At 35.8% G+C, this 9,629-nt stretch overlaps 1 long non-coding RNA gene across 1 annotated transcript; it reads right to left on the minus strand.

Annotated features, from left to right (window-relative positions):
* Window positions 1-4,316: 4,316 nt before the first annotated feature.
* LOC139439034 (uncharacterized) lies at window positions 4,317-9,027 on the minus strand. The gene is made up of 2 exons (XR_011648843.1): window positions 8,348-9,027; window positions 4,317-4,661 (listed from the first exon to the last, which is right to left on the minus strand). It is a non-coding gene; the product is annotated as an uncharacterized lncRNA (long non-coding RNA).
* Between the last annotated feature and the right edge of the window lie 602 nt (window positions 9,028-9,629).

Consider the following 9,629-nt stretch of genomic DNA (forward strand, 5'->3'; position numbering starts at 1 on the left):
ATTTAAGTAAATATATTTTATGTACCATACAATGTATATAATATACATATACACACATACATTTGTATATGTGTATACATACATATATGTACATATATACATACCCATACAAATATTCACAAATGATTCTTACCTAAGTATCTTACATTTTTTAGATAAATGAAGTACTCTATGCCCAATGCTTAGCTTCATGGCTGGAACATATTAATTGCTTTGTTAATGCTCATTACTATTACTATATTATCATTGTTATTACTTACAGTCTTTGGGACAATATACCCCATTTTAAAAAAGAATGAGGATCATTTTCTAGTAGATACAAATATTTATTTTAACAGTACTTTAAAAATTATGCCAACACTTTTACTCTTTGCTATTGAATATTCTTAAAGATATTAGTTGAATTGCTCCTTTGAAAAGCTATAAGAATTACTGTGGTCAGCAGTAAATTCCATTTAAACATAGTGAAATGACTTTGGGAATAAAAGCTAGGTGACTAAATGTTTGCTTTCAGATGAATATCTAGCCACAAATATTTTCTAATCATGTTACTATGCAGGCAAAAGTAAGATGGTTAGGCATTAAATATTTTTGGTATATTTGCACAAAATATCATGTTAACTGGTGAATTTTAAATTATTGACAGATTTTTGAAGGAGAAAATAACTTCACTTCTATTTGGCCTAATATATACAGAACAGAGAGGAGAGTTGTTTAAGAAATTTTTATAGAACAGAAGGCCAATATAGATACTGCAAGTAAAAGCAAAACATTTTTCTTCAAGTATTTGAGAAAATTGGATGAAAGCCTGTGGGAGAGAAAGAATGTAGAGGAGGGAAGTCTCCTTAGTTATCCCTGTAATAGTTTCCTGCTTAAGAATCTACCTTAGGCTTTGATGAATACTGTGTCCTACTTCAGATGCTATTTGGCCCTCAAGGAGGCTGACCTCTGAAAGTCCTTCAGGCCAAATTGTAAAATGGCTTGCCTTTAAGGTAAAAACCTTATCTTTTAGCCCCATTTTTCATTGTTATAAAATGCATTGTTAAAATATGAAAATATTGACTATATATGGCAAGTTAGTCTCTGAGACTTCATGTTCTTCCATTTCCAAAAGAAGTGGATTGAATTTGATGCTGGCAGAGATCTCCTGAGATCTAAAATTCTAAATTAAAGGTCAGTGTTTCCAGAAATAACAAGTAATCAGAATTATTTGGGGGCGTTTGAAAAGCACAGGTTTTTTTTACCCTACCTTCAGAAATTCTGATTCACTCATTCAACAAATGTTCATTGAGGACCTTGGGCTAAATGCTGAGTACACAATGATGAATGAACCAGACATGATCCCAATACTCTTCGAATTTACAGAAGCACTGAGATTGAGCCCAGTAATCTGTGTTTTTAATTCTTTGCAGGCAATTCTCATAACTAAACAGATTAGAGAACTGATGGTACAGACCAAATGGAAACAGGAGATATTTCTGAAGGACCATTTTTACTTTATTGGGGATGAACTCACTTTATACCCTGAGAAATGCTTCAATATGTTTTTCAATGAAGTTTATAAAATATTCACAGACTGCATCTCTAGAACAAATATATAACCTAGATTGAAACATAAATATTAACAAAAAGAAAACACTCACTTGACAAGTGTAGTTACACTATGCTGGTGTTAGGTGAGGTTTTAACAAATTAATGTTGGTGGTTGATACATTAACTGTAGACATTTGTGCAAGTTAAAAGAAAATCATATTTGGATTTGAAACTTTGAAAGTAAAAGTTCAGATTGCTTATGCAAATATTTGTTTCAAATTTTATTATTTATTTTGATTTCCTCTTTAAGGGACTTAAAAACCTAATGTACATTAAATGTACATTTGAAAACTTGCTGAAGTGTTTTACTTTACGACCTCTGAATGCCAAGATTTAAAAACAGACATTTTATACTTGCTGGGGTGATACAACTCTATTTTCCTTTAAACAATTTGAGAACTCAACAAGATGAAATAAATTAAGGAATCTGTTTCAATGCTGCCAAATTATAAACAAAAATGGGAATGACAACAAAACTCCAGGAGGTATAACTCTAAAAGACCACAAGTATAAATGTTAACAAAAGGGCTCTAGATAGTCAGCTCTTGATTGTTCATTATGTAAATTAGTCAAGCCCTTTCTGACGAGTTTTCTTCTGCATTAACACCACATTCTATGTCTGTTTATTTTTAGTCTCTATCAATCAGCGTTCCAGTTGGTTCAAATGAAGTCTTTAATGAAGGCACCACAGAGGTGTAGGCTGGGTGAAGGGAATGAAAAAGAGATGGTGAGATGCCAAGAGACAAGCAAAAGTGGGAAACAGGTGAACAGTCTTGGGTCCAAAGGGACAAGAGGAAGAAACCTAGTTCAGTGAAGACTGGAATCACAGAGAGGACCCCTGGATGGGAGTTTTTGTTAAGGAACAAAAGTGTCAGAGACACCTTGCCTGAAGCAAAGGACAGAGAGTAATACTCTCACCTCTCTCCTACTGCCTTTAATTTTCCTGCTGATCTTTCCCCAGGTGTCAGTTACCTGAGGGCATAAGGAGGGCAGGTAATGAATAGGGACCTGTGCACAATTTAAGAATAACAAGTAGACTCTAAAAAAGACAATTCGTAGCAGACCTTTAAAACTACACTCCATTCTCTTTATGTAGACTATTTACTTTATGGATCCATGGCTATTTTTGACTCTAAAACATGGTTTTTGTTACAAACAAGTTTTACTCTGTTTTTACTAAATTCCAGTGGCAAGAATCCTATTCTTTTATGCTGCCTATCCCTCTAATCAATTATTACATTATTAGTAATAAATTGCAAGCAAGGAGGCAAATCTACTAAAAGGTATTTTGGATTAGCTCTATCCTTATTTAGAATGGATAATCCAGAATTTGACTATGGTGATTAAAATAACTGATTAATAAATGATTCAATGTTTTATGTGTGCATCTCCTCTTGTTATAGGGAGTTGACTGTGTAGCTATCATTAGCTTGGGTGTGAGCCTAAGTCAATGCTCACACAAAAGCTTGTCTTTTTGAATACTTGGGTAATTAAAAATGCCAAGACACATTTTATAAAATCAGCAAACCAAAGAGTAATTATCATTAATGCTACTGAAAATCTGGATTAACAATACGCTTGGAGATGCTGCAAGATGAAGACAACAGCAGCTCAAATGCCATTGCCCAAAGAAGGACAACTAGTATCAGGCTAGCTGCCATTCATGTGATTTCACAAAAGATTACCCAGAAGGGCTGTTACCCCTTCAAGAAGCATAAATGTTGTTGCATTTATTCTTCAAATGCAGTGATATAAAAAGACCAAAGGCAATTTGATCCAGAATGTTAGATTCAGCATCATAAATGAAATGTGCATCCAGAAAGTAGTATGCCTTTCCCGAGAAAAAAACATGAATACAGCATCAGAACATTAGAATCACAAAGAAATCTACTGGTTATTAGTTTTCAAGGGATAATTTAAAGTCAGTGATTTTATAGCACAATAGCTAAGTAAAAACTGGCATTAAATTGTCTGAGTAAATGTCATAAACAATTCTTGACAATTTATGAATCTTTGGTGAGGAGGTTGTGTGGTGAACAGTCTTGAAAAGCACACCCAGTTTCAAATCTTTACTTGCTATTATTAGGTATATTGTCTAGAATAAGTTATGTTTCCTCAATGAGTCAGATTATGTATCCATAAAATGAGGGATTTGTACCCATTAGGAATGTGAACAATATTGGCATACAATCAGTAGAAATAAGTGATGTAGCATAACTCTGTAGAAAGTTACAAAAAAATTTTACAACCATAAATTCCCATAGCAATTCCCTGGTTTTTAAACCAACTTTCCCCAGTCTTCCAAAAACTCCTTGGGTCACTTTTGTGAACTGCCTGTTCATCTATCCCATTCCACAAGCATTTAAAAGAACAAATAAAGCAATATTCACCTAGAACATTAGTTATTAACACATATTGGGTCACAAGGCCCCCTTGAGAATCTGAGAAAAGTCATGGGGCAATAAATTCTATATATTGCTTCTTGGAATGATGGACGCCTCCCTGCCTCCCCAGCAATGCCTACTGTATGAACCCCAGTTTAAGCAGACTTGCCCTTGAATAAGTATTCTCTTTCTTTCTTTCTTTTTTTTTTTTTGTAGCTTAAAATTAATTTATTTAACAAATATAGCTATAATATAAATGATTATAAAATTTCAAATATACAGTATATTACATAGTACACACAGTTCCTTCCGAAGGCATTCTTGAGAGCCACACAAATGTATTGTTAAATACAAACAGAATTTTTCTTTACTTTACATATTTTTCTGGTACTGGTAAGAGAGTGTTCACCCCCCTTCAACCTAGGTTTTAATGCATCTGTGTACCCCTCCCCAAGCAAATGTTTTGCTCTTGCAGTTCTCTTAAGTTTTCCAATGGAAGGAGCAAGAATCCATATCCCCTGGTACACACACACCTCTCTTTCTCTCCATCTGCTCTCATTTCCAAAATCGTCAAGCATGGATTTCTCTGGACTGGTCCCGCCTGGTGCAAGGCAGGGGACAGAGATGCAGCATGTGTCTCTTGCTTTCTTGAGACGAATTAATTCAGAGATCAACAAAATTTTTCTGTAAAGGGACAGAAAATATGTATTTTCAACTTTAGGGGACAATCTCTATTGCAACTCCTCAATTTTGCCTCTAACAGTGCAAAAGTAACCATAGAAAATGTGTAAACAAATGAGCATGGTTGTGTTCCTATAAAAATTTGCAAAAATAAGCTGTGGGCTGACTTTGGCCCTGTAGTTGTAGTTTGAGGACTATGAAATAATTGAATTAATTCTTTCAAGAGGATTGACAGGATTGTAATAGTCATGAACTGGGAAACTCTAGAATAAACACATACATCCACACACAAACATATACAAACACACACATAGACATAATAAAGGCCACATAAATCCACTGTAAGAGAACAGCAGCTGCTGAGTCTTCTTCCCTCTGGAATGTCTAGAATGGGAAACAAGACACTAATGACATGGTCCTTCCCTACCTTTACATTTGATAAAAATCTTTTAATTTGTCCTCTGATGGCAACTGGCAGTGTTCTTGCAATTGTTCTGGCACATCATCAGATCCATCCATAAGTGTTTTTTACCAGTGACATAAATTTATAGTACTATTTAATTTATGACTGGGGACATAGGAAAACACACAGGATTGAGAATACATTTCTCTGTACTTACATTTTACCACATTTTAAGGACAATATTCCTCTTTAAGAAATGTTTAATGTTCCATTCTGCTGTGTATTTTTTATTACTGTTTTTCTAAAATTTGTTCTTGGAAAGCACATGATGATATTCACAGTAAAAGCCTGTAAAACCTACAGCAATGTGTATAGACATACAGTAAATGTCTGTAAATTAAAAAACCATTGAAAGAAATAAGTTGCAAGCATCTGGGTGATAGCTGCCAGAAGTCTTCATGAAGAATAAATGTTCTTAGACTAATCTGATCTATTAGGACAAAATTTCCAGATAGATCAAGAAAAAGACAGAGTTCTAGTAGTTCTAATTTATCTTGACTCTACAAAGGCTAGGTGATTCAGTTGTATAAGGAAATAAAATTGGAAAATATGGTCCAGACAATATAACATAATTATTAGGTATTTGCTAGAACACAAATTGCTAGAGGGTCAAAAAATAATAATGGTCTTTTTCAAAGTCAGTTAGGAGCCTAGTTTTTTGTTTGTTTTTGTTTTTTGTTTTAAGATTTCATTATCAGCCTAATAAAGAAAAAAAGAAATCAACCTGGACAATCTCTTAGAAAAATGATTCAAAAAATAAAACATCTAAATTTACCAATAACCATCAAAGAAATTTAGTAAGTGGCTTAAAGTCTAACTCTCATTCCCTCCTCACCAAATATACTAAATGGTTTTGCAAACCAGACAAGCAAGCATTCAAGAAAGAAAATCTTCATCTTATAAAAACAATTACAGAGAATAGAAAAAAAATTTTTTCAAATCAATTCATGGTTCTATCCAAATCAGAACAGGAAAGCATAAGTCCAATCACACTTATGAATAAAAATGATAAAATTAAAAATAAAATATTAGTAACTGGGAAAAACATTAGTAAAGTTTTCCCCAGGAATATAAGGACAGTTTAATATTAGAAAATATATAATGGAATGAGTTTCATTAAATACTAAAAGAAGAAAAACCAGATGACCACTTCCATGGACATAAGAAAGGCATTGCTAAAATCAGTGATCTAGGCACGATAAAATAGAAATTAAAGTGAACTACCTCTGGATCACAGAGTGTTTCAAAAATGGCAATGGAGGGATACTGGTATGGGATACCAATGACAGGTGATATATGGCTGACAGGGAGCTGTACAGAACATATGTCCAGGGTGCATGGTAATGTATGGATATACTCATATTGGCAACAATTAAAAACCACAGTAGGGGGGGTACTGGGTTCCTGGCCAGTGGTGCTCTGTCGTGGTCCCTAGGGGAGCAGCGACAGTCTCCCAGGTGCAGTGGCGGGGACCGGGAGGGAGTGAGGGTTCAACGGTGAGCCCCTGATGCTGATGACTATGCTTGTGAGCTGATAAACCTAGAATAGGAACAAGGCCTAGAGCAACATTGTGCCTGGGAGTTTCCTCCTGTCAGCCTTCATGTTGCTCAGGTGTGGCCAGTCTCGGAGCCAAACTCAGCATGTAAATGCGGTGCCTTCCCCCCAGCGTGGGACATGACACCCGGGGATGAGCCTCCCTGGCAACGAGGGACCACTATCAACTACCAACTGATGATGCAACTGGAAAATGACCTTATACGGAAGGTTCAATGCGGATCAGCAGAATATCCATGTCTACATAAAATAACATGACTTTAAAATGCTGTTTGACCTAAAGTAAGGGGGAAATGGAAAGGAGAAATGAGTTTATATGGCTACGAGTTTCTAAAAAAGAGTCTGGAGGCTGGCAGAAGGATTGCCCTCATGCACAACTCAGCAGAGTCAGAGAGACAGATAAAGCAGATACAACCCCCAGATATTGGTTCCTCTGAGGGCTAAAGAGATCCATGGGAGTTATGGTCATGGCCGATGGGGTTAACTACCAGGGCAGATGGCCCCTCTTTGGAAATGGTGTTTATGTGTGATGAATCTGGACTCAGATGGGATCTCCCTTCATAAGACTTTCATGCTAATGTGCTGGAGGTGCAGTTAATGTTGGGGTTTAAGATATATTTAGGGGATTTGAATCTCTGGACTGACAATGTGATAGCCAGGTCCTGAGCCTCAACAGACTCCAGCACCTACAATCTGATCTATTGGACTTACCACACTCAGCTAAGATGGAGTTGAAGAAGGACAACCACCACACCATGGAGCCTAGAGTGATTACAACTGAAAGTGGGAGGATTGCATCCAGCATCCATGTGGAATCTGAGCCTCCTCTTGACATAGAGGTGCAATGGACACAACCAATCCAATGTCCACATAGAAGAGGTGACATTGGATTGGGAAAAGTGGACATGGTGGACGATGGGTATGGGGAAAGGCAGGAAGAGATGAGAGGTGGAGGCGTCTTTGGGACATGGAGCTGCCCTGGATGGTGCTTCAGAGGTAATCACCGGACATTGTAAATCCTCACAGGGCCCACTAGATGGAATGGAGGAGAGTATGGGCCATGCTGTGAACCATTGTCTATGAGGTGCAGAGGTGCCCAAAGATGTACTTACCAAATCCAATGGATGTGTCATGATGATGGGAACGAGTGTTGTTGGGGGGGGAGGGGGGGTGGGGGGGTGGGGTTGAATGGGACCTCACATATATATTTTTAATGTAATATTATTACAAAGTCAATAAAAAAAAAATAAAGTGAACTACCTTGTTTATATATACCTTGTTCAGGAAAAAGATGATTAAACATTGTTAAGTAATTGATTCTTTCCCAATAAATCTTTTTTTTGTCTTAATTTTTTTAATGTTACATTAAAAAAATAAGAGGTCCTCATATACCCCCTACCCCCCTCACCCCACTCCTCCCCCCATAACAACAACCTCCTCCATCATCATGAGACATCCATTGCATTTGGTGAATACAAAATTCAGTGCAGTGGCAATAAAAATCCCTAAAGGCTTTTTCAGGGATTATGACAAACCAAACCTAAAATTTTAGATGGAAGAGCAAGAACAGGAATAGCCAAGACTATTGTGAGGATGACAGACATCAAGATTTAGAAAGCCTTAGTTAATTTAGAGAGTAATTGGTATGAATTACTCTGTTCTGATCACTTACCTTTGTAATGCATCCAAGATTTACAGCTGAGAAGGTGGTGGAAGTTCAGCTAGGTTTGGAAGGGAACCTTAGGAATATTCAAAGACATAGAAAATAAGACTCAAAAAATAGAATTAGGGCTGTTCAGTCTGATGATAACTCTAACAATACTATACAATAATAAAGAAAACACAGGCCTGAAGTAATACTTTTTAAGTAAATTTAAAATTTAAAAACGAAGAAAAGTTATTTCATAGCTGTTGTTTTTTTTTATTGACATGAGCAACTGATATGGACATTAAATGCAGCATGAGCAATTTGGCTTATTTAATATAGAAGGATTTCCTTGAGGAAAATACACTAAAGACTTACTGAGGGAGTGGTAACATCTTTTGCTCTGGAATGTCGTTAAGCAGGAAATTTTGGAGTTTAATTTAATATAGGTGCTGAAATTTATAATTTGACAACATGAACTATTTCTGGTTGTGCAATTCAGTAAATAATTAGAAGATACTCACTTATAGTGACAGTGAGAGGGAAACTGAACAATATTAATTCATATGCATTGTCTTCTCACCACTCCGTACAGTTCTCCAAATACACACACGCATACATTCCCAAAGAAACTGTCTGCTCTTAATTCAGCAACAGACGTGCCTCCAAATAGTGAGTAAAACCTACTTAGAGTATCAATATGTCATCACTCTGCATTGCTGCAGTAATACACTCAAAATATAATAAAGGAAGTGTAGTCTCTATCTAATCAGAAATGTACTTACACATTTTTATCTCATAAAATTCAAAGTAGATTACCTAGATGATTTATCTAGGATCTTAAATAAATAATAGGCAGAAGGTTTGAATCAAAGAAATAAATGAGATGGTCATTTATAAATTAGTAGTGAAATATATTTTATATATAAAATTCATCTTTATAACTGGCTATAATACACAGCCAACACCTAATTGGCTATGTATGTAACTATGCTTTTAACAATATGCTAAAATTTCATCACTAGGCTCTATTCCCTTGCCTACACAAGAAATTCTAACTACTTTTCCTAATTATTGAGAACTTAACGTTGTTTTTCTTAACAAAGTATGTGCTGCATTTTAAATCTACATTGGTTTATCTATGATTCTCAGATGAGTTAGCTGTTCTATGCAAAGGAGAAAACATCATGCAGGAAAAATAATCTGTGGGACTCCAAGGATTTGCATATGCTCTCCCTGTGACTGAAATGCTGGCAGATGGTTGATAAATGATCTGTAACTGAGCCCAGTTTTCAAACATGTGAAGAGC

The sequence above is a fragment of the Dasypus novemcinctus genome, chromosome 1, assembly GCF_030445035.2.
Source record: "Dasypus novemcinctus isolate mDasNov1 chromosome 1, mDasNov1.1.hap2, whole genome shotgun sequence".
Lineage (NCBI taxonomy): Eukaryota > Metazoa > Chordata > Mammalia > Cingulata > Dasypodidae > Dasypus > Dasypus novemcinctus.